Source organism: Stegostoma tigrinum, chromosome 20 (genome assembly GCF_030684315.1).
Source record: "Stegostoma tigrinum isolate sSteTig4 chromosome 20, sSteTig4.hap1, whole genome shotgun sequence".
NCBI classification, from domain to species: Eukaryota; Metazoa; Chordata; class Chondrichthyes; order Orectolobiformes; family Stegostomatidae; genus Stegostoma; species Stegostoma tigrinum.
In genome coordinates, this window is record NC_081373.1 from 19,299,621 (window position 1) to 19,323,287 (window position 23,667).

General features: G+C 39.9%; 1 long non-coding RNA gene across 1 annotated transcript in view; it reads right to left on the reverse strand.

Moving 5' to 3' along the window:
• The window catches only part of LOC125461992 (uncharacterized), a 119,574-nt gene that overhangs the window by 19,512 nt on the left and 76,395 nt on the right, over window positions 1–23,667 (reverse strand). Inside the window, exon 2 of the long non-coding RNA XR_007249580.2 lies at window positions 3,176–3,275. This is a non-coding gene — a long non-coding RNA (uncharacterized LOC125461992). The remainder of the gene's footprint in view (window positions 1–3,175; window positions 3,276–23,667) is intronic.

Here is a 23,667-nt window from a genome sequence, read left to right on the forward strand (position 1 = left end):
ACAAATTTGCAGGGTAATGAAGACAGAGTAAGATGTGAGAGTGCATTGAGTAGCTCTTTCAAAGAACGAGCACATGTGAAGGACTGAATGGTCTCCTTCACTGTAAAATTTTACTATTCAAGTTTCCATTTTGTTGGGTGAGGTATGGACCCAGTGAAGCAGAGGTGTGTCACCCATTAGATAGGCACAGGCAAAGAAATCAACATTGAAGGCCTATACCTGAAACAAGTTTTTGGCCTTTGGGCCTTTAGCACATACCTCATTCCCAATTGCCCCTCTTCTAAGGTGCCCATCTTTCTGATCACTTCCCCTTCTCAATTTCCTTTAAACAATTACCTGATAACTGATGGAAACCAAATCATTTGGTCTTCTTGGCCAATTTTTACGATGAAAATTGCTCAACATTGATTCATTCAACATTTTGTTTCAAATATAACATTCCTAAATGCAGTAGAGGGGATGTGTCTTTCTACAAGTCATGATGTCCACAACAATGTAACTTGTGATCCCATCACATCACCACTCTGCTTCACCCATTGCCCCTGTTTCCACACAACTTATTGTTAGATTCACAAGTTTGCGTGCTGCCTCACTGAAAATATCCAAAAGAACTATAGAATCGCTATTTCAACATCCAGGTAACACAGACTGGGGAGAGACTCGCAGGGGGTCAACGAGGACAGAGAGGGTGGGGACCCAATGAAGATCAATGAAAGAATCACTGAGAATTGGGAAAAGAATTTCTGGAGATCAGGGACGAGACCACTCGGGGATCAGAAAGAGAACTAATGGGAAAAAGGGAGAGAATCGCTGAGGATCAGGGCAGACCATCACCGAGGGTCATGGTATAGGAGAGAATCACTAGGGGTTGGGGAGACTGGGGAGAAATTTACTTTAGGTTGGAAAGTCAACTTGTGGCAACATTAAAGCTCAGCTATCATCTTGTTTAAATGCCTGAAGAGGCAGAATGGCCTCTTCTGTTCCAACTTGTATGAACTTTTTGTGTTTATATGTCAATCTCAATACACTGATTTCTCATTTGTGCTATTTTGCTTTTGGGTTTGTTTTAAATGATGAATCTTGAGAACAATGCGCCTTCAGCAAAAATTTCCTTCGTGCAGATAGAATGCAATTTTTCTTTCTGGGTTCCACTACAGAAGTCAGAAGAATAACTGAGGAAGTTTTCAGCAATTATGTTCACAACAAAACACAAAAGACTTATTTGTTTATTTCCAGTATATTTGCCATTTTTTTAAAATCAGACTCTCAGTTCTTTGTTGTGAGTTTGCATTTGCAGTCCGGGGTTACAGTCAAAATAGCCAAAAACCTGTAGCATCTTCTGTTACATGCAATACCTTATTCCTGTGTGAATGCTGTTTGATTAAGTGGATACATGCTGCTTCAAATCATCACAATCATTTTATGTAAAAATGTTGGAAAAATAAGATCATGGCGGGAAATTAATTTAACTCAGATGCGTTATGAGAGCTCTCATGGCACAGAATAACAGTAATAGTTTTTTCTTAACTATATATTTGTTTTTCTACTATATTAACACATTCCCATGTCGCACCTATTCTCCAGTTAACATTTATGCCACGTTTAATGACCCATGAATCCCATCTCTATCTTCTCACCTGGTTTAGTACCAAGATCTCTCCATTGCCTTATCCAAATGACCATTCATCACATGATCCAGTGAATATCAACAGGCTATTCAACTTTGGAGGAGGAATCATAGCTAAACCCCAATCTACCCCTTCCTAACATATACTATTTAGCAGCCGTCCCTGAGTTGTAACCAGGAGTATTATTCTTTCTCAATCTTTAAAGTTATTCAGGATGATAACAGATTTAATTTTAAACAATGAGATAGAAATATAACTGATATAATTATTATTTTAGTCTTTGTCATCTCAGAGGAGATCAGCATGAAAATGGAATTGGACTTGTGATATTCTAGATCTTTCTCTCAGTCTGATCTAAGCAGTGTAATTGCTACTGAATAATAACATGAGAACATGAAATAAATACAAGGCAGGAGCAGTTCCTTCAAACTCTTGAGCCACCATCCAATAAGAGCATGGCTGCTCAGGCTTTAACTCTATGTTCCTGCCTGCCTTCCCCGTCACCTTTGATTTGTTTTTCAGTCAAAAACAATCCAAATCTCCCTTGAATTTATTGAATGATCCAGCCTCCACTGTTCTCTTAAGTAAAGAACTCCAAACACAAACAACCCACTGGAAGAAGAAATTTCTGCTCTTTTCCATTTTAACTGGCAGACCCCTTATTTTGAAACTATGCCTCCGAGTTCTGGATTTCCCTACATCATTTACCCTCTTAAGAGGCGAGGGCAAAAGCCCAAACTCATGCTAAAACTCAAGGCTAGGCTTACAGGCTTTCCCTGAATTGACTACAAGACTGTCCCATCACAGCTAACTGCAAGACATCATTCATCCCTTCACAACCTTTCTGCCAACAAGCCTGCAATGCACAGTCCCATCTAGAGCAAACAAAACTCTTCATAATTAAAGCCAGAAAATTCATCTGTTGGACAATTAAAGTCCATGACCCTTTGACTGTGAAGCATGGGCCCTGATCAGTACATAACCAGGTTTCTAGCTGTCTTATTTATTTTGATGCAGAGATGCTGTCTATAAGGGGTTCATATGATGCCATTTAGAAATTGACTGCAAGTTCTGAAAATACACACAGGAAATTGATCCTCAGGCAGATGATAAATAGTTAAAAATAAGAGAGGTAACACAGAGCGAAAGAATGAAAGTCAAGAAATGGTGGAGATGGATTTGGTGGCAAGGGACATAAATCATTGGATTCTGTGAAAGGTTCTCAGTTTAAATTGAATACAAATGTTTGTTCATTTGATCCATATTGTACACAATGCAGTATTTTATGTGTGTTAATCCGATGTGAAAGAAATGCGGGAAATGCTAGTTGTAGCAGTGAATTCAATCACTGGCTCTTAGGGGTTCAAACACTAGTCAAGGAAGGATGGATGTAGAGCTCAGGGCTTAGTCTATTCACGGGTTTTAATATTTATGGGAGTTGTTCCAGAAGTTTCCAGCACAAACTCTTTTCTTGACTCCTTTAATGCCAACAATAACCCCAAAAATATTTGAAAATATAAAACTTTTTTTGTAGATTATACACTTACCTGCCATTCCTCTGAAGAAATGAAATGTAGTTTTGTAAAGTATTTTACAGTTGTAACATAATTTATTTTCTTTGGCCTTTGTCAGTATATGTTGAAATGACTGAAACGAGAATTATATTAAATAACACATTGATGTTAATTCATAATATACTGTTCCAGATGCATTCATAGATAACCACATTAAATTCTTAGGCAGTAAAGTTATACTATCAGATCCTGGCATGTAGGTGCCATATTTTATTATAATTGGTTAACACCTCTGTTAAAATAGAAACGGGAGAACTTTCAGAAGAATGTGTTATATATTGGTCTGAAATCAATTGCTTTGTTGTAGATTAAGTGATATTTTAGTAGTGGTTTCTGATTTTGGCTGTTTCTCTCAGTTTAACTAGCCTTACATTGAAGCAAACCCAATTTTTAAGTTCAGAATTGTTCATTCTCTGCCACCATTTTGACAGTGTAATGAACAAATTCTTAAAGAAATATCACTGAGGCTTATCAATGTGATTGTCCACAAAACAACATGGAAAACAGTTTATTTTTATCTGCCTTTGTTCACAGTAAGAGTTTTACCCTGTATTTCTATCTAATCAGCATATTGGAGCCAGCCAGGAAAACATGCTACAGTGGAGGGTAATAATTGTTCCATTAATTGGTGCTGCCCAGGACATACAGAATGCAAAAGTTCCCAGTGGGTCCAGTAATTAGTCCTTTCTTACACTTACATAGGATTAGTAGTGATTCATCTAGATGAAACAAGTAATTAGGCAAGTGGGTTTATTTAAGATACAGTATTTTTAGTTATCCAATTGTGCAAAGAACCTAAATGACTTGGAAGTGTCCCATGTCATTTAGCTTTTCATTTGACTCATAAGGGGGAGGCGCTCTCACTGCCTGCCTGACTTATACAGCCTTGTTCCTGCCTGGAGCGGCTGTGGGTACGCTTGAGAGCTTCCGTGACCATCAGGCACCATAGAGACTGGAGTGCATTGTGGATGGTACAAATAATTATTTAAGTTCATCAGTTTCCATGCTTTTTGCCTGCATTTTATAAAAGGTGGTACTTGTGATAGATTTTTCACCTGATCTCACTGGGGTAACAACGTTTTATGTGAGAAAAGTACTTAGCTTCACACACTTCCTTGAAAGAGATATACTCTCATGTTTTAAATCTTGCTTCCACGATTAACACTCAATCATTGATTGGTGATGCATTAGTAGTATATTGTTTTTAATAAATTTGTTTTGGACACTATTGCGCTGTGTAGCAGATCCCATTAGAAGTAGCTCGATATTATATAATTACTGTAAATATTTGATTAAGGAGTCTCTTCATAATGATAAGATTGGGTTTTTGAATTTGGTATCCACCTTTGAATCACACTCTTGATTCTGTGCTGATCCAGACAGCAGATCAAGGTTATTGGTTGAGAAAGAAGGACAGACATTTTTAGTGCAGAAATCAGTAAAGCAAGGAGTAATATTAACAGACTCCATGGGAATACCACTGAGGAAAGCAATGTCGTGGAGTAGTTGGAAAATGGAGGCATTCAAAGACAAAAGACAGAAAAAAAACTATTCAACAAAAAGTCTTTAACTGAAACAAATTGGATTTGTTGGACACTTAACTCTATCAGTTAGTAAAACTTTATAATTTCTATTAATTCTATTCATAATATCACACTTAAGAGCAACATATCTATTGACATACATGAACAAATGTGTGCTTATTTAGACATTATATTTGGTTTCAAGTCACAAGAACTATGTTACGATGCCTGTAAAGGCCAATAAATTTTGAAAATAGAAATGAATTTCTCCATGACACACATAACAAATCAAACATCTCATATTTTGAAACTTTTACTGTAACAAACCAAATAAAATCAACATCAACTAAACATTATGTAGCAGGCAACTAATGCACCAAACAGCAGAAGAGGTATTCACTCATAATTTCTTAACACAATCAACCAAAAACCCTCCAACATATCTATGCATTATATCACATTCTCAACAGGTACCTAGCCTTGTATTTAAATTCTCAAATATCTCCCAACAATTCAGTAGGATTCTCCTTGTACTTCCAAGGTGGGTCTTCTGGCATCCTTCCAAACAGGTGCTCCATCCCCATCAGCTCTCCATGTGATGATTATGTCCTTTTCATCTGCCTAGCACAATAGTGCCTTTGATGGTATCCCTCCTCAAAACCCTTGATCTGAGTGCCTCTGAGAATCTCTGCAATCAGTGACATTTTCCTTTGTGTTCAGATGTTAAAGCTTACATGGGACTTTCAATTAAGTTTGATCTGGGACCCAGGGCTGCACTTCATGGGATGGTAGACTGCTCACACACCTTTTTCGAATCAAAAGTTGCTTGGAAACTAAACCAACCAAAATAATTCTAATTTACAGCGTTAACACTTTAGAGGGTGAAATCGATGGATATTGAGACTTCTACCTCTCAGCAGTTGGAAGCCTGGCCGTCAGAATTTGCAGTCAATTTGGTTGATTGTTTGATTGACAACTTTGTTAAAGCATGACCATTGATGAAGTATAGTACCCATAATGGCTATAATAAATGTGGTTGATTTCTTCATTAATGCATTGTTTGGTAGCTTCTGCGTGCTTTGCAGCTGAGAGTATGTGGTCATCTGAAGCCAGAAGGATGATGCCATTGTGTCATATGATCCATCAGGACACAAGTGTTCTCCAATCAAAACAAAAGAACCTTTGGGGGATAGTCATTGACAGCAGTTAAAACATTAGCAAATTGTACATTCATTACCTGTTTGCTGGTTTTACACTGCATGGAGAGAATAAATTTCTTTCAGAATACCAAAAATAGTAATCTATGTTATTTGCATATCTGTACTTATTGACACGTGGCTTAAATATGGTGCCTCAAAATATTAATTTCCATTGTTCCCATGGTATTTTGGAAAAGAAATTCATACATGTAGTACCATTTCTACCTGCCAGTGACAAACTTATTTCAATTTATCATGCAAAACATGGCTTAATGATGTCCTACCTATCATTTTAGCACCTTTATATTAAGAAATATGTCTCTCTTTATCTTTCATTCAAGGCATTTTTGAATTGTCTCATTATTCACTCATCTCAGATCAAAAAATGGTTGAATGAATGATTAAAGATATCTCCAAGGCTTTTTACTGATTTTGTCCTCTGATTAGTCAGCATGTAAGTGGATTCAAACAAATACTAATCTCATCACAAATAATAATTCTCTGTTACTAGCACGTTGCACTCGTCCACCCTAATATGGAATTGTTTTGTCAGTCCAAATTATGTACAAATATTCTAACAATACTTCATTTGCCTCTTGATGTTGTGAAGATTTAAATACTGGGTTGACTGAGACATAGGACTAGTGGCTGTAGGTTGTCTTCTTTCTTGAGCTAATGTATCATAATTAACATTTTTGTATAAAAAGACTGAGAATAAGCAGGTTCAGGATCTATTATTGATGTGGGTTCAGAGAGGTTTATGGCAACTGAGTAGGGGCTGATATGCTGTGAAGGATCAATTGTGAGTAGTTTTTCCAGACTGAGTGATGCCCTGTAGGGAATGCAACGAAACCAATAAGGTCACTGAATTATGTCACACCTGGTTTAGCAGGATTTAGTACTGTCATTATAGTTAATGTAAAAAATATTTAGTTCACACACTGCAATTTTCTCCTCTTTAAAGGGCACCAGAATAGAATCACAATTCTTGGTCCCAAAATTAAGCTTATCAAAGATGCAAAGTGTTGGATCAAATAATAGACATCATAAAAACTGAAAAGGAAACTTTGATAAGAGTCGTTTTCTTGTTGTGCTTTATTTCAATGAAAATGCAAAAATAAGCTGTGTAAGAATAGTGTGTACACTCTAAAGCATTTAAGTGCAAAATGCCTCAAACTTATCACAAACCCATTAAGCACACTTCCTCTAAATCATTCATCATTGCATTTATAGTCGCATCTCAAATACTAGTAACAAGCAAGGACTAATATACTTACCAGTCAAACACAGTTCCTTGCAGTCATTCCACTATGGACCAGTAATATTTTACTTAAATGACAAAGGAATGAGAAAGAAAATGCAAAGTAATTTAATTATTTCCACGCAGCACACCCGTATGTTAAGTTCTTTCTAACAAACTCATAGCCTGAACTTGACAAAATAATATTTGGAAGCACATAATCAAAGGAAAGAGGCCACCAAAAAATAAAATGCTTAAAGGTGTTAATATTTCAATCTGTGTAGGTGCAATTGTCACATTCTTCATCTTGCCACGATTCCGACTTCTCAGAGAGATGATTTTAAATGGAAGTGCTATAATTTTGCAAGAAAGAAAGATTCTTGAATGTGCTCACACAGCCAATTATATATTTTTGAGGTAGAGTAACTGAAGAGAAAGAAGATCTGCAATTACTGGGTCTATCCTTACATTTTTATATTTGAAGAAATTTGTCACAGTTGCAATGTTTCTTTCCCCTGGTATTACCCCTGTACCTAAAGATTGAATGATTTTGGCCAATCCTTCCAAAATGTCCATCCTTTCTTCCCGCAGTATCCTTAGAAGCATTTTATAAAGCCCCAGTGATTTATCAACTTTAAGTACAGCAGACTGCTTTAATCTCTCCTCTTTGCTAAGTATAAGCCCAAACCATATCTCAACTATCTCCTCTTCCATTACGGCTGGTAACGTAATTTTCCTTGGCAAAGACACATACAAAGCCTTAATTTGGTATCTTAATGATGCCCTCAATGTCTATACACAAATCCCATTGCTGACCCTTAAATAATCCGACCCCTCCTTTAACTCCAATTTTACTGTTTATAAACCTGGAGGAGATGTCAGAATATCCTTTCAAGAGCACCATACTAATCAGCTTTTTAAAGAATACTGAAAGTTGATGTACTCATTCTATCCTCCCACCAAACAAATGACTACTGTTTAGCTGAACAAATTTGGCAAGCATCTAGAAACAACAGTATCAAACACTTTCTGAAGAAGGGTCCCGACCCGAAACGTTAGCTTTTCTGCTCCTCTGATGCTGCTTGGCCTCTGTGTTCATCCAGCTCTCAGTATCAAATACTATAACCCAATTAAACAAATAAAAACAACAGTCCATGTGGCAACTGTAATTCCCAATTGGTGTTGGTAGCCAAATAAAAAGACACACAAAGATTATCACAAAATGATCAAGATACATATGCTCCTCTTCAGAAAGAATATGTGAAGCAAATTTGGGGGAATTTAGCCATGAAGAAAGGTTGGATAGACTAGATATGTTTTCACTGGAATGCAGGAGGCTGAGGGGTGACCTGAAAGAAATTTATAAAGATTGTGAATAGCACGGGTAGAATGGAAAGTATGAAGCTTTTCTCCCCCAGGGTGGAGGGGTCAATTACTAAGGGACACTGGTTCAAGCTGAGGGGAAGGAGAATTTTAAAATAGGTGTGTGAGGCAAGTTTTTCCACACAGAGTGGTGAGTGCACGGAATGCGCTACCAGAGGAGGTGGTGGAAACTGACACAATAGCAGCATTGAGGAAGCACCTGAATAGGATGAGAATAGAGGGATATGGATCTTGTAAGTGAAGACAATTTTAAATGGAAGGGCAAAATGTGTTGATGCAGGCTTGGAGGGCCAAAGGGCCTGTTCCTGTGCTGTATTGTTCTTTGTTATGTTCAAATCTAATGAGTGGCTGCTCTTGGGACTAAATTACAAGATCATAGGCCAGGACCAAGATTTAGATGCCTTCATAGCAATGGTTGTATCTTACTTTAACTCCAGGACAAGGCGCAGACAGGCCTAGTGTTTGATGAAGCCCAGCGGTGAAATAATTATTGAAAGTGGATGATCCATTATTTACAGGTCATGTGCCACCATCCTTTAGCTAGAAAAGGAATGTTATGCGACTATTATCTTTAAATGACGCAGCCAATTGAGATTACAATGTGCAGTGCCAAGTGATCATTTCATGGTTGATTTCACAATGTTGTTCCTGCCCAAACTGATAGCACATGAATTCACTGCCTGATAATATTTCAGGTTTGAACAACATTCAGAGAGAGGGAGGAAGAAACTGCAACAAAATTAACCTAACCCGTTCTAATATCTTTCCTAAAGCCCAATGGTTGAACATAAGAAATAAGGGCAGGAGCAGGCCTTACAGCTTTTTGTTCTGCCACAATTAAGTTTGTACTGATTCTGGATCCCTGCTCCCTTCCAGTCCCCATATTTCATTTCCCTATAAAATGGACCAAGGGCCAAATTACAGTCAAAGCTAGTAGGAACTGCAGATGCTGGAGAATCTGAGACAACAAGGTGTAGAGCTGGATGAACACAGCCAGCCAAGCAGCATCAGAGGAGCAGGAAAGCTGATGTTTCGGGCCTAGACCCTTCTTCTGGTCAGCCTGCCTGCTCCTCTGATGCTGCTTGGCTGGCTGTGTTCATCCGGGTCTACACCTTGTTATTACAGTCAAAACTGTCCATTTGGCCACTTTTGATCCTTATCTTTGAATGTTGCCAAAACAAAACTCAAATCAACTAGACTTGATTGGTGCCTCTTCCATATAAATTGAAGGAGAGGCTGTGCAATATATAGAGCTCTTCTGATGTCTCAGCAGCCGCTTCTTTCAAAAAACCACCAATATCAAGGTTATCTATGACTCGATCAGTTTCTATAAACTACAGGGCCAAGGGTTTGACAACAAACCATTCTCAAGTCGACAAGAGTCCTAGAGTATGAAGCATTTGATGCCACCACACTCCCATACTCGAACAGGACTGAAGTGTGTATCAGTGACACACAAGAGTGTGAGAGAAATTCCACAAACAATAATTCACCATATTCTCTGCATTGAATGGGGGGAGTATTGAATAAATGTTAGTGTCCTTATCGAAGCCAGCTTTATAAGCATTCAGGTAAAACACCTGCAAAATGAGCTATGGTGAACTGTATACTGCAATCAAATGGTTGAAAAACATCTCTCCTGCCAGGTCCTGTTTTTGCAACTCTCAATTGGCCAGTGTTTCAAGACAGGACAAAGAAAACGCTACAAAGACATTCTGAAGCTTTTCTCAAGTTGATATTAATAGCTGGAAGATCTGGCTACTGATTATCCATAATGGGGTCCATCAAATTGTGCTGTGCTTTGAATCCAAACACTTTAATATTGACGCAGAGCAACAGCAAAGATTAAAAAAAGGGATCAAATCTTGCACTCAGGATCCTATTACCTCTTGGGACATCCTGCTCCATGTGCCCAAAGATCTGCAGATTAAGAATCATGTTCAGTCACACAAGGATTCATGGCAGAAGGTTGTGACACTCAGTTAAAATTGCACGCAAAGTGAAGAACAGCCAACTACTTGGCAGAGTATAATGCAAAAAATAGAGGATTTAAACAATGGGCAGAATCATTTGTAACTGAGGGCAGAAGGGCTGAATAATATACAAGTGATTTCAGTGATAGTGTGAGTTTTGTTTACCGTACATGTCCCATTTTTGTATACACAGACAAAATGACTAATGCTTGAAGATGCCTCTAAGGCTAATAGAGCTTGCTGTGCTCCCAGCATGCTCTCTGCTGCTAGAAACTGGCAATTAACATAATAAAGCACTTGTAATGGAATGGAATCATGAATTGCACCATGTGTTGACACACTCCTGCTGGTACCAACAAGCTTCCAAAGCACCACTGCTGGGAGAAAGGAAATATTTGTTTTAAATCCAGAGAAGCCCTTCACAGTGTTCACTGTATTTTGTTTTATTATCTGCTTTCTTAGGAGCTTTCTCATTTTTCAATTCTACGTATCCAACTCAGCCAATAGGATAATTTACAACTGTTTGGTGTATCGGGGTTCATGTAATGATGATCATCGTAAACCTCCATTAAATATCCAAATCATCTTTTCAAATAATCCCTTTCTTTTCCCAAAATATAGAACTAAGCCTGCTTAAAGGACTTTCAAAGGTTAAGATATTCAGAAGGGGATAAAACAGAACGTCTTAATGAAATTCAAATTAGCAGTTTTGTGCTCTTTGCTATTAACCTAAGTCATATCAGATTAATACACATTTTCACTAGCCATTTTTCAATTAAGCACATTAGTCTGCTGTCAGATACTTCATCCAAAAAAGGTAAGCTTACGTACAATGTGATAGCCATATTTAGTAAGTACTGTGCTTATTAATTTTATATAAATGAGAAATGTCTACTTTTTAATTGAACCTTTATGAAAAGCAGGTTCTTCCAGATACAATATCCTTAAAGAATGAAGACAGCTAATGCTTCAAGAGCACAAGATGAGGTACAAACTGTTGTGTTTGTATTTAACCTTACTCTTGGTAACATTGTTCCTGGGACATTTGGTTTTACCTTCAAAATTGCTTGAAGGCATTCTTCACAATCACTGCTGCTGTGAGGTCCTTCAACCAACCCTCTCCCAGCAGCAACACACGCCCCCGCACCCCCCTCCCCGACTTCCTCCCAAACTATTGACCTTGCAGGAGTGCTGTGCCTTCCCAGCCTCAACACCTGCAGCCCAAGCCACGTGGGAAACCCAAGTAATTTATCAGCTTCAGAAATGAATCCTGCTGTGAAATACACTTGTATTGTACGAACAGCTTTCCACTCGAAAGAGTCATGTTTGCAAGTGTACAATTATCACAGATCTGATAAAGCCTTCAGTGCGCAAAAACACTTCAAAGAACTGTGCAATGGAACATTTACTAAATCAGCTCACTATCTTCGTCCATTGTCCAGATATCTTCAATTATGTTAAATTTAGGGCTAGAAATACATTTTTCTTCTTTTCACAGCTTATTGTAACATTGTTCTTATCATCAGTGATTGGGCTTTTCGATTCAGGAGTCTGATATTAACTTACATTTACTTCTTTTAAAAGACTTTCTCTGAAAACGTTCTTCATAAATAATTAATTAAAATATGGTTAAAAGTTACTCTTGCTTTATATTAATCATTTTACAAGAGCTCTAAAATACCTGAGCTACAAGAGTGATCATGAGTAATATAGTAAATGTGATAAACTTGCAAAAAAATTTTAATGCAAGGAGAAAGCACCTCAACAAAGATACTTGATACCATTTCCTGTTTCATCTCTGTTGATAGTGGTGAGATTGTTAGAAATTGAAGTCGTTTTAAAACTGAATTTTTGTAGTATTTCCAGATTTGTGTGCTATCTCATGTACTGCCGTTACACCAATTACTTCCTCTGCCAAATATAAACAATCACTGGATGTGAGTTTGCTCGCTGAGCTGGAAGGTTTGTTTTCAGACGTTTCGTCACCATTCTAGGTAACATCATCAGTGAGCCTCCAGTGAAGCTGATGATGTTACCTAGAATGGTGACGAAACGTCTGAAAACAAACCTTCCAGCTCAGTGAGCAAACTCACATCCAGAACCTCAACCTGAGCTACAAATCTTCTCAAAACTCGACAAACAATCACCAATAACAAGGATAAAAGAAGGATGACAATAAATACCCCCAAGACCACTATCTTCCATAAGCTTATGTCAACTAATTATATGGCATGATATCCCCATCAATGCAGTAGTTAAACAAATAAAAGTTTTTCTAACAACAATGCAAATTACTCCACAGGTGAAGGTCGGCAAGGAGACAATGGCAATTCTAAAGTTATCCATAGTTGTCCCATATGCATTTACTGAAAGGATATAGACAATTGATTGACACAACATAGATTGCCAGCACAAAAATAGGGTATATTAACCAGTGGTCAGAATCACAAGCAGTCCTTGTAGGGGGCAGAGCTCATCAGGGAGCTGTCTTCTTCAGATGGAAGTTGGACCAGAAGAGATGGAGGGATGACCCAGACAAGAGTTCCCTGTTACCTTGGCTGGGTGGCAAGGCACTGCCTCTAAAACTTTACTGAGATTGACACACTCCATTGCAATAGCCTTTTTGTCCTTTGGTAACAGTGAAACATCATCAATTGTCACCGGTTGTATTTTGTTTATGTCTAATTAACAAATGTATCATGTTTGAATCCCTGCTTCTTACAAACTTAATAAATTATCAGAAAATCCTTTGCAAATGGTCAACTGCCTATGTTAGGTTACTGTGGTCACAAACCCCCAGAATCTAACAGACTGCTAAGTAAATGGAACATACAGCTTGTAAACCATGTCATGCTGAAGGCTACATCCTCCCCTCTGTCTGTGAGAATAGGTCATACACAAATATATAACAAGCTTGCAGAACTTTATTTACAGGGTGGCTACATTTTAATATTAGGGAGAACAAACTCTCTCTTAATTTTGAAATTATAAAAAAGGTGAGACATATATCTAATTGGCACCAAAAATCAACTGTGAGGCTGCAACTTGGAGCTAGTATGTCACACTTGCCTTTAGTATGGTCCATATTTAAACCTTGTGAGCTGGCTATACAGTACAGAAATAGGCCATTCCACCAATCTTGTCTGTGCAGAACAAAATAACTAACTAACCTAATGCCACATTTCCAGCTCTTGGTTCACAACCCAAGACTATAGCTCTTCAAGACGTTATCCATTAATACTTTTTTAAAATGCAAAGTAGCTTTCTGAGATGACCACCCTGTCGAGCAGTGAATTCCAGATTCGCCCCAACCTCTGGTTGAAAAGATGTCTGCTCAACTCCCTTCTGACCTTTTCATCAGTTATTTTGATTCCATACCCTTTCGTTATTAGCCTCTCCTCTAACAGAAATAGATGCATCCAATGCACTCTGTCTAGGTCCATTGCAATTTTACACATTCATTTAAGTTTGTGCTGAGCCTCCTCTACTCTTAAGAAAACAACACCAGTACATCAAATCTTTCCTCATAGCATCAACTTTCCAGTCTTGTAAATATCGTTAAAAATGCACTCTGTCCTCTATAACAATCACATACTTCCTGTAATTCAGCAGTCAGAACCTGAAATTCAGTGATCAGAACCAGTAATGTTCCAGTACTCCAACTGTGGCCTGTTTAATATTTTATACTGTTCTAACACAACCTCCATGCTACGCTATTCGATGTCTAGTCTATTAGGGAAGTATCTTCTATGCCTTCTTAATTACTTTATCTACCTGTCCTGCTGCATTCAGGGATTTGGGGGTGGACATGAACTCTAAACTGCACTGTTCTCTAAATTTCTCAGTATCCTACCCCTTATTAGGGGTTTCTTTCCCATGTCTGCCCTCGCTCATTGTTCTTTGATTGTATTCCATTTGCCACATTTCTATTCAACTGACCAGCCCATTGAAAAGCTTCAGAGATAATGGGAACTGCAGATGCTGGAGAATTCCAAGATAATAAAACGTGAGGCTGAATGAACACAGCAGGCCAAGCAGCATCTCAGGAGCACAAAAGCTGACATTTCGGGCCTAGACCCTTCATCAGAGAGGGGAACGGGGAGAGGGAGCTGGAATAAATAGGGAGAGAGGGGGAGGCGGACCGAAGATGGACAGTAAAGAAGATAGGTGGAGAGAGTATAGGTGGGGAGGTAGGGAGGGGATAGGTCAGTCCAGGGAAGACGGACAGGTCAAGGAGATGGGATGAGGTTAGTAGGTAGATGGGGGTGCGGCTTGGGGTGGGAGGAAGGGATGGGTGAGAGGAAGAACCGGTTAGGGAGGCAGAGACAGGTTGGACTGGTTTTGGGATGCAGTGGGTGGGGGGGGGGGGGAAGAGCTGGGCTGGTTGTGTGGTGCAGTGGGGGGAGGGGACAAACTGGGCTGGTTTAGGGATGCAGTAGGGGAAGGGGAGATTTTGAAACTGGTGAAGTCCACATTGATACCATTAGGCTGCAGGGTTCCCAGGCGGAATATGAGTTGCTGTTCCTGCAACCTTCGGGTGGCATCATTGTGGCACTGCAGGAGGCCCATGATGGACATGTCATCTAGAGAATGGGAGGGGGAGTGGAAATGGTTCGCGACTGGGAGGGGGAGTGGAAATGGTTCGCGACTGGGAGGTGCAGTTGTTTGTTGCGAACTGAGCGGAGGTGTTCTGCAAAGCGGTCTCCAAGCCTCAGCTTGGTTTCCCCAATGTAGAGGACGCCACGCCAGGTACAGTGGATGGAGTATACCACATTGGCAGATGTGCAGCTGAACCTCTGCTTAATGTGGAATATCATCTTGGGGCCTGGGATAGGGGTGAGGGAGGAGGTGTGGGGGCAAGTGTAGCATACTCCCTTGTTCGCTCCACACTGCCCTCCAACCCCTCCACACCCGGCACCTTCCCCTGCAACCGCAGGAAATGCTACACTTGCCCCCACACCTCCTCCCTCACCCCCATCCCAGGCCCCAAGATGACATTCCACATTATGCAGAGGTTCACCTGCACATCTGCCAATGTGGTATACTCCATCCACTGTACCCGGCGTGGCGTCCTCTACATTGGGGAAACCAAGCTGAGGCTTGGGGACCGCTTTGCAGAACACCTCCGCTCAGTTCACAACAAACAACTGCACCTTGCAGTCACAAACCATTTCCACTCCCCCTCCCATTCTCTAGATGACATGTCCATCATGGGCCTCCTGCACTGCCACAATGATGCCACCCGAAGGTTGCAGGAACAGCAACTCATATTCCGCCTGGGAACCCTGCAGCCATATGGTATCAATGTGGACTTCACCAGTTTCAAAATCTCCCCTTCCCCTACTGCATCCCTAAACCAGCCCAGTTCGTCCCCTCCCCCCACTGCACCACACAACCAGCCCAGCTCCTCCCCCCCACCCACTGCATCCCAAAACCAGTCCAACCTGTCTCTGCCTCCCTAACCTGTTCTTCCTCTCACCCATCCCTTCCTCCCACCCCAAGCCGCACCCCCATACCTACTAACCTCATCCCACCTCCTTGACCTGTCCGTCTTCCCTGGACTGACCTATCCCCTCCCTACCTCCCCACCTATACTCTCTCCACCTATCTTCTTTACTGTCCATCTTCGGTCCGCCTCCCCCTCTCTCCCTATTTATTCCATTGAAAAGCTTGCATGGTTTAAAGCTTTGTTCTTCACTGTCAATTGCAGAGCCAATATTTACATCATCTGCAATTCTTAATCAAGCCTCCTACATTGAAGTCTACATCACTAACATATATTACAAGTAGTAAGGAACCTGGTATTGCATGGAACCTCAGTTCTAGTCACAAAAATACCCTTTGACCATTACCTGTTCTTCCTGCCACTGAGTCAATTCTGTATCCATCTTGGCACTTGTGTCCCATGGACTTTTACTGTTGTGGCCTTTCTGATGCTGAACAGCACCTGAAACAGCATTGCATTGGTCACAAGCAGTAGAATAAATGCAGTTACAGATTTTGGGTTTGTGCAGATTTTACTTGAAATTTCTAGCTCTGGTACTTGTAGTTTTTTTTCCTTTTTTTTAAAATTTGTGTGATCATGCTGGTGCCACTCTTACTCATTCTGCACTGTAACATATTTGACATTTTTAGTGACTCCCTGGGGCCTTGTAGGCCTCACAACAATTTCACTCGCAGGAAAGGACATTTGCTCTTTGTTTATTGGCAGATACCCCATCGAGATTATTTCAAGGCAACAGTGTCTTCAAATTATTGCACTGCACCATTGGCATGCACTAATTCCCCTCCCTCCCCAGTCCCTTCGTACGAGAGATCCATAATTTAAAGTAATAATTGCCAGACATCAGCACAGAGAAACATAGCAGATAGGACATTTTTCAGGGCAACAAGTGTTTTTTTCATGCAGTCAGAAAAAAGATGTGCCCAGGGCACAGCTAGTTCTTGAAACATGTGGAAACACTTTAGAAGTGATAAATGATTTGAAATCTAGTGTGTCCAGTGGAATGCTTCTCCGGAAACAAAATTAGGGCTAACAGGTGTTAAATAAGGAATTCTGGTGCACTTCAATAGAAATGTCAAAATGCTGTTGCCACATGTACATAAAAGCCCACAGGACTATGCCTAATTACCCTCAAATTTGCACATCTCATTCTTCCTTTACCATTGTGAGTTTATATTAGTGATTGGAGCAAAACAAATGGAAAATGTTACAGGAAAATTGGGTTGAAGCAGAAAGTACATTCTTGATATTTATAAGTGTATGTGTGTGGTCAAAGGGAATTCTTGTAGCTCCAGTTTAATTTGAAGTAACTTCTGATTAGTGAAAAGAAACATCTGATGAAAACAGTAGCCTATTTGTCTTACTGGCAACTTTTAAAGATAGAAATCTTTGTTGAAAAGAATGTGCAGATGCTCTAAGAATAAATATTGTAGAAGTGTTAGTTTTCAAGTCAGTAAGTATGGTGCATTAATGGCAGGCAAATTCAATATGTATCCATGACAATAACACATCTTCCTCTTGTTCTTTCTGATCAAATAAGACACGAACATATTCATAATGAGAAGTATTAATGCAGGATTACCACATATGTTTTAGATTTTATTTATCGGGGATGTGTCTGAACCGTAATCATCACCATTAAATCAAGGAGAAATGCCTTCAGGTTCTTATGCCAAACTTCTTTCCAATGTTGCATTCAGTAAGTTGAAGTGGAGAAAAGAATGGCATGGCGAGAAAAAAGGTAGGTCGTTTGCTTTAAACATTCTGCAGAATAAGGGGAAATGGAAATCAACTTGTCCATCGCATCTGTCACATATCAACGAGAAACCATAAAGGAACATGATTTAAAAGCCGCATCACCAGATACGTAATCCCTTCTGCATGAGGCCACAAAGCAGATTTTTAAAAAAAGAATATGGTCAATTTACAAAAACAACTGCTTGCATTTAAGTAGTGTTTAAATATTCCAAAGCTTTTAAAAAAGGGTATCAACAAAAACTTGATCCTGAACCACATATAACATGATATTAAGAGTGATAGCAAAATGTTTGGACAAAGATAGGTTTTGTGGAATATCTTAATGAAGGAAAGAAGGATAGAGAGGCAGATAAGTTTAGGGAAGAAATTCCAGAACTGAGGATACAGGCAGCTGAAGACACAGCTGCCAATGAATGGTGAAGCAATTAGAATCAAGGATGCACAAGAGGTCAGTATCAGAGGAGCAGTGTCTCAGAGGATTTTTGGCAATGTACCACCTAATGTTTGTCTGCAGGGCTCATTCAGTTGTAGTTCTGTATTGTCCCCTTAAGATCAAAGCATAGCCATGTATGTGTATATTTTAAAGTGAGCACTGCTTGTGCATGTCTGTATACTGCCTGCAAGTTATATTCCACTTACTGTGTAGCTGTATGCTCATATGGTTTAGAGCAAACAGATTTCAGGACTGAAGGAGGTTACATAGAAAGAGAGAGGCATGGACATCAAGGAAGTTTAAAAGAAAGACAAGAATTTTTAAATTGCTGTGTTGCCTGACTGGGAGCCAATTCAGGTCAGTGAGAACATGGGGAATCTGTGAATGGAAACCGGAGTAAGTGAGATTGTGGATCAAAGTTTTATAAATTTACAAAAGATTCAAGGAGCATGTTGGCTAGGAGATGATAGAAGCATCAATGGGGCACTTGTGGTATAGTGGCAATGTCCTTATCTCTGGGTCTGGATTTTCTGGTTCAAGTCCCACTTGATCTAGCGGTGGGTCTTATTAAGTTGTTTCTTTAAAGAAAAATCTAGCAGTAACAAATCAGGATTTAACGAGCAGATGATCAGAAGGAAGGCAGAGACGAGTAATGCAGCATTGAAAATTCCTTTGAAACTTTCCTTAGTGATCAAAACGAGTCAAGAGAATGCATTATCCATAGGTTATGTTAGTTGGTATATTTTCTGCTGTTATAAGCATGATCCCAGACCCACCTAGGAATTAACCAACCATTCCTTTGAAGACATGAAGTGAATCTCCAATTACTGTATTAGCTAGCAGCTGGTTTCATCAATCTACTATCCTTTGGGAAAAGAGAATCTCTGCTATCTAACCTACTTCTACCCTTATGCAACTTTAAATGCATGACACCCAGCACTTCATGTCCTTTCTAATTTAAATAATCTACCTATATGAACACAGTCCAGTCCCTTGGCTGCTGAGACAAGTGGCTTGTTATCATTCAGATCAAATAAAGAAACAAAACATCTTTACTATCTCCTGGGACAATTTATGCAATGGCATACTACAGCAGCAAACTGTGCTACTTGTGACAATTTTTGGAACTTGTCTCACTCTTGTCGCTTGTCCTTGTGTTATTAATCTTCCCTGCCATAAAAATCTGAAATGCATTCCATTATGATTAATAACCTCACAAGAAGCAGAAAACTATGCCAGTCTTCACTTTAATTGATTTCCTTTTTGATTCAACAGTTTGGTCCTTTCAATGATATCCAGAGGTCAAATCTCCATTTAATAGAAACAATATTTCTCCATATTCATTCATGGGATGTGGGTGTCACTGGCTAGGCTGTCATTTATTGCCCATTCCTTCAACTGAGTGACTTGCTCAGTTAAAAGTGAAACACACTGTCTTGGGTCTGGAGTCATGTGTAAGCCAGATCAGGTAAGGATGGCAGATTTCATTCTGTTAAAGGTTATTCATGAGCCAGATGACTCAATTTGACATTCAATGATAGTTTTATATCACCATTATTCAGTCAAACTTGACATTCCAGATTTATTAATTGAATTTAAGTTCCAGTTGCTGTATTGGGATTTGAACCAACTTCCCCATCCCATCAGTCTGGGCCTTTGGATTGCTAGCACTTACCACCATGCCACTGTCTCCCCCGATCAAACTTACTTTCTTATTCAAGACGAATGTTCTCTTTGATTTTGATGTGATATTCCACTTTCTCCATTAGCGAACCAGTTAATGAATGTGTTGCCTAGAATAGAAGTGATCAGGAGGTATTATTGTGGCACAATGGTGGTGCTTCTGTCTCTGAGTCAGAGATCTGGGTTGGGTCCCCCCTCCTCCAGAGGTGCTTGATGACATCTCTGAACATGTTTGTTCAGAAAATGCCTAAAACTGATCAAGAGAGCCTTAAATATTTACAATAGGTAGACTACCAATCCTGGCTGGAAGAATGGAAAGGAACTGTTTATATAGGAAGCCCCACAACGTGGAAGATATTCAAGACAACAATTGGTACATTTTTTGAGTACTAAAGGAATCGTAGTTTAGTGTGAAAAGGTGGAGTTGAGGTTGAAGATTATGAATGAACAGGTGAAATGATTGCTGTTTCTTACGTGTCTGTTATTTTAACTAACCTTGCTAAGGCCCCCGAATTCCTCAAGCACTGTAGAAGATCTAAACATAAAAGCTCAGCAGCAGTTACTCCCAATTGTTATGATGTAGTAGGTGGACACTGTTGCTGATTGATAGTTGAGTTAAGCAGTGATCAAGCAGAGCCTATGTTGCCAATAAAACACTCCATCCATCAAATGAGCACTGAAGTGATAGTCAAACTCAACCAAATCATCAGACAGCTTTTCGGTTATTTTTAAATGTATTTCAAAATTAATACTAATCCGTTACAGCCCTCTTCTCAGATGGAATCTGATAAGAAAAAAGGTAAAGTTAGAGAAACACTCCAGGGCCCAATTACATAATAGACCACTGGTGCTGTGGACACTGTACAGCACTTGCTTACTATTTGCCTGGAGCAGTTATGAAACACTGATGTGGACAGTTCTTTTTTATCCTTTTATTACATCTATTATGGGTCAGCTTCATGAAGATAATTTATGGTGACTTTTTTTTAAACCATTTATTTATGTGGCGTAATCTTTGTTCTTGTAGGCTTCGGTCATGTACCCTTTCAGACAGTCTGCCATTTTACCCTCAAACAACTGAATTAGAAGCACCTTCACATTTAAGTGGAAGCTCATTTTGATACTGAAACTTTGACGTTTATTCTCTTTCTCTGCAAGAGTGGCCTTAAGACTTCTGCTGAGGCATATCTTTTCTCCTCCGCAGTTCCAATGGTCAAATCATTTGCTGCCCAGGCAGTTTGGGCAAGAGTTTATCCACACGGAGAGGTGCGCGATGCCAGCATTGGAGAATGAAGCACCGCCCACTTTTCCAACCGTGTCATAAGAAGAGGTTTAACGCTCTCTGAAGCAGAATGCTGCTTTCTCCCATCTGTTTCAAACCTCTACCACAGAGGAGAGCTGCCCCGTAAGGTGATTTTTTTTTCTTTCGCTCTCCGTAGGAGCCATCCTTCAGCCCTCTACAAGTAGCACAGCCATTCTTTTCCTTTCTCGCCATTAAATCCTGCCTCTTGTGTCTGCACAAAATCAGGTCACACAGTATTCTTGCAGCTGGTCCACACTAAGTATATTAATTGATTGATTCAGGTGTCAGCCATGACTCAGTTGGCATCACTTTTTTGCCTGTAAATTACAAGATTCTGTCGTTCAGTCCCACTCCTGCAGCTGAAGCACAAAAGTCAAGGCTGACACTCCAGGGCAGTACTGAAGTAGGGTTGCACTCATGGGTGCGTCATCTTTTGCTTGGGAGGCCCCAAATGCTTGCTCAGGTGGGTTCAAAATATCCTGCAGCACTATTTAAAAGAAGAACATTGGAAGTATTCATGGTATCTTGACCAATATTTATCCTTCAGTTAACATCACAGCAATAAAACTACCACATTGCTATTTGTGAGAGTTTGCTGTGTATAAATTGGCTGCAGTGTTTCCTGCATTAAACTGAGACTGCAGTTACAACCTCTGTAGGGAGTGACAACTTTTAAAAAAGAGACCTAGGTTTTCCAATCACTGTTTCAAAAGATTGCACAATACATTTTCAGGGTTTAGATCCCAAGCTCTGGCTTGAATGAGCAGAATCTCTTCACCCTGTCCTTGAGGCTGCAGCTTTCCATCTCCTTTAAACAAAATTCCCTTCATTTAATCTTCTGAGCTTAATTCAGTGAAGTTCCAGTAGTGAATTTTCCTTTGCTGATTTTGCTGTCTTTAGTCACTGCTTGGTGATGAACACAAAATCAGTCCATTTAACCTGCTTGGCTTGTAGCAGCTTTTGTAGGTCTTCTTCCCCAGTTCTCTCAGTGTGACTGCCTCAGAGAGCCTGCACATCTGCTCAGGAGTAAGGCTAGCTACCTTTTCCTTTGCATCTAGCTGTTGCAACTTGCATGTTACCTTGAACACATTTCAATTCAAGTTTCTGTCTCTACTAGAATGTGGGTCTGTTTGCATTGCAGATTTAGTATGAATTCATTTTGTCCTAGGCAGGTTTTGTAGGAGATCCCATCCTCTCTCCAAGTTACTCCATTTGACGTTAAATTAGAGGCAACAGATTAAAGCAGCATCATCTGATAGAGTTAGATTTTCACTCCCTGATGTGTACGGTGCAAGTTGTGAAACTTTGCTGCTCACCACATCTAATTTGGGAACAACTGTCTCAATGGATCCAATTTCCAAGGAATGGGATGGAGTTGGACTGGTCCATCTCCCACCCCGCTTCCCTGATACCAACAAGGCATGATTACTGGGGTTGCCTAGCGATGGGTCAGGCTACTTGAAAGCCCTGCCTTGGTCCCTGGAACTTCTTCCGACTTGTTTTGTTAAATATTAAGCCCCTCACTCCTCACACCCTATCAGCATCCATCGTTATAACATGTCCACCATCACTTCCATGCCCCTCGTAGCTCTTGCTAACTTAACATCAACTTAAGCCCTTACCCAAATCATGGTCCTTCATTGATCCCATGACCATTTGATGCCAGCCCATGCACGCACCTATCTCCATAGTTCCTACAGTCACCGCTTCGACTTAATGTGGAATCATACTAATGTACCAATTTCATTATCCCTTATAGAGCTCTGTATGTCACTTAACAATAATCTGGTTAATCCATGCTCACTATTTGCCCTTTCATCTATTATGCCAACTCACCCAGTATCCACCAGGGATAGGCATCAGGAGATATGGTGAGAGATTTTTCAACTCTCAGTGTCATAGCCTATTTTTAAAGACTCGGTCATTAACGTAAAGCAGAGATGTTAGAACACTGTCTGAAAGAGTGTTATGTTCTGTAACCAGATGTCCATTCAGTACTGTCTGGCTTGTTGCACCTGTCCCTTCACTGTTCTTTTGTGCTGAACACGATGATCCTCCTCAGTAATGTCCTCATTTCCCTCCTTGGAGGACTGTTACAGTTCTCCCACCTCTTCAGCATTTATCACATCCACTTCTTTACCAGCTCCAGTTGTGCACAGAAGACCATACTGGGGTTATGTGGCACACTCTGACTGAGTTTTTATTTTTATTCATTCATGGCATGTGGGTGTCACTGGCCAGGCCAGCATTTATAGCCAAAGCCTATTTACCCAGAAGGCAATTGAGTTTTAAATCACATTGCTGTGGATTTGGAGTCTCTCGAAGGCTAGACCAGGTAAGAATAACATTTTCTTTCCCTAAAGCACATTAGTGAACCTGGTGGATATTTTCTGACAATCGCCAATGGTTCCATGGCCATCATTGGATCCTTCATTCCAAATTTTTGATTAAGTTCAAATTCCACCAC